The sequence below is a fragment of the Syngnathus floridae genome, chromosome 7 (assembly GCF_059516105.1).
Source record: "Syngnathus floridae isolate MCC-2025c chromosome 7, RoL_Sflo_1.0, whole genome shotgun sequence".
NCBI lineage: Eukaryota > Metazoa > Chordata > Actinopteri > Syngnathiformes > Syngnathidae > Syngnathus > Syngnathus floridae.
Window position 1 is genome coordinate 10,963,599 of NC_142419.1, and position 2,876 is coordinate 10,966,474.

The following is a 2,876-nucleotide window of genomic DNA, read 5'->3' on the forward strand; positions in this document are numbered from 1 at the left end:
ACCAAATTGTATCTTTTTAAGGAAAACAAAACCGTTTCTAACTATATTGGCCCATTTTCGAAACTACTTATACTTTGAGGCAATGGCTCCTGCTAACCGTGAAATGATAACTTCCAGATGAGTGACTATCCCCATAATGTAGTGCGAGCAACAATCAGGATCTGCGCATGAACTGTGGCTGACATGAAGCAAAACAGGTCATAATCTTGAGACACATGACACATGCAGACAGAAAAGGAAATACAAATGGAAAACATGACTCCATGCAGATTATTTTTGCTAATATTAGTGTTGTCATTCATCTCCTATCATTAGGATATCAGTAGCAAGTTCAGGCTCAAGGATGAACCTGGTTCTGGAAACAGCACTCTCATAGTGAGTTAAAATGGTCCTGTTGTTTCTAATTACAGTTCAAATTCAATCCCCAAATAAAATGAGAAGGAAGAGGAAGGCAATAATCAACTTGGCAGTCTCGCAGAACAATGATGAAAATGTTTTATGATCCAAAAAATTATTTTGAAAAAAAAAAGCTGGGATTTATTTTCCATGCCAAACTTCTAAGTAAATTTTGTAAGGATAAAACACTAGGTTTGCTCCCTCAAGGGAAATCACAATAACAGAGTGTAAGACTGTATTTATGTATTTTCTTTTACTTCAGTGTGCACAATGAAATTTTTTCTAAACTATATGGTCAATATATATATTTTTTTAGTTAAAGACACTGAAAAACATCGGTAAGCAAAATGTTTGAAAGAACGGTCATAAAACAGAACTTTAAATGTTTCTGGCTCTTCAGATTTATTACTCATCGGTTAGCATGTGAACTCCTCGCTCTGGAATGTCAGCCCCGCACCTAATTGACTGTCTTGACTACTCTCCATTTCCCCATTTCTCCTTTTTAGTAGGATCCAGGGGAAATGCTATTGCAGACCAGAGGTTGTGTTGACAGAGGCCCAGACAGCACCAAGCACAAGGCCGCCCTTTCACCTTTCACCTCTTGCAGACCTCCCCCAATCCTGGAAACACAGGAAGAAAAGCAAGGTCGCCGAGATGAGAGTGTCTGTCAACACACAGAGGGAATTGAAAGTGGGCTCAGGGTTGGGGGGAAAAGTAATGACAGAGAATTGGAAGGGAATCAGTAAAGCACAGTGAGGGTAAAAAGCAGGGATCCTGACATATTCAGGTTTTGATGAAAAAAAAAAAAAAGTACAACACTAGCAGATTTACCTGCATGGAAGATAAATCATGTTAGCACTTTCCTTGGAGAAATAATCTCTCTTTTATTGTTCAAGTAAAAAAGCAGTCATAGGAGAGACGGCCGTTTTATTTCATATTGAGCCTTATGTTACACACATGGCCACAAAATATAAGTAAAAATATGGGTTTAATAGACGGCTGTTCTCCTCTGGTTCACATCAGTGTTTAAATGATAACAGAGAAAGCAAAATTGTCTGTCCATTGAACTTCGCTACCGTTTGTTTGATCTTTTCCCTGAAAATCTGATGCTTAGACTCTGCCTTTCATTTTTCAAAAGGAAGGTAAGCCAAATGTTTTGTGACGTTAATGATCAAGCTCTATATAGTATAAACTGGCTAGTAAATTATGAATTGTTTTATTTATGTTATTTTCTGAACTATTAGGTCCACTTAGAAACTTACAATTTACTCAAAAAAACCACAGTTCACCTTATAATGCAGAGCGCCATATATATATATATGGATCAATCGATGAATTTGTTAATCCAGCGCTCTGCCAAAATGTTTCAGTAAAGAGCATCAGTGACTGTCATCCTGTAACCGTGCATTACTCTGGCTTCAGGAGTTCCATGCGTCAGGAAAAGGAGGCCTTCATCACACTCTTACAAGTGGTGTGAGATCTGGATGGAGCAGAGGTACAGATGATAGCAGGTGGTTCTGAAAACAACAGTTTTCTATTTTCGTAAATAGTTGACAAGCATTTGCTGCTACGAATCACGTTGTGAGGAGAAGAACCATACCGCAAGCAGTTCTAGTTATTGGGGACACCTTAAAGAGGTTATGACATCAAAGTTGCCAGGTCTCAAGTCACAACCAATCACAACTCAGCTTCAGAAAATTGAGCCGTGATTGTTTGTGACCTGAGATCTGGAAACTGTTTTGTCATTTTCAGTTGGCAGCAAGTGGCAAAATGGCCATCCCCTGAGATGGATAAAAACAGGTCGATTTTGTCTGTTCCATTCATATTCCACAAACAAATCACAAAATGTCTTTCAACTAGTTGGGCTGCGCAAAACACCTTCACTTTTGAAAACAAAAAGTACAACTTTAACGGACTCCAGAGATAGTTTTTGTATCCTTAGATATCACCAGTGCGTTTATTACTCCCCAAATTGACAAAAGGCAATGAGCATACAAAACAAACAAGCAATCTGGGCTGATATTCACACCTAAACACAATTTAGAGTTTTCAGTGAAACTAACCCACGTTTTTAGAGTGAGGGAGGAAACAGAAATACCCGGAAAAAATCCATGTAAGCTTGGAGAAAAGATACAAACCCCAAATAGGACGGCCACAGTCTTGATTTGAATGGAGCTGGGCGACCAAATGCACCTTGGACCAGGGTTTATTGAAGGAACTCAAATGACAGACTCTAGAGGCTCACCTAGGGACAAGAATAACAGAACAGAAAGACAAAACAAAATGAGAACAGACAAGCAACTAGAAAACCAAGAAACAAGAAGACATGAGATGCAAACAATCTGAAAGGGGAGTGAGGGGCAGATAGGACTTAAATACAAGACAGCGAACGAGAGGCAGGTGATCACACTGATCAGGGCACAAGAGGGGAGGGGCGAGCACACAGACACGCCAACCGGAACCATGACAACATTAAAACA

General features: G+C 39.4%; 1 long non-coding RNA gene across 1 annotated transcript; it reads right to left on the bottom strand.

Moving 5' to 3' along the window:
* Positions 1 to 773: 773 nt before the first annotated feature.
* Positions 774 to 2,761, bottom strand: LOC148395205 (uncharacterized). Its single transcript, XR_015859492.1, has 3 exons — positions 2,535 to 2,761; positions 1,686 to 1,876; positions 774 to 1,016 (listed from the first exon to the last, which is right to left on the bottom strand). It is a non-coding gene; the product is annotated as an uncharacterized LOC148395205 (long non-coding RNA).
* Between the last annotated feature and the right edge of the window lie 115 nt (positions 2,762 to 2,876).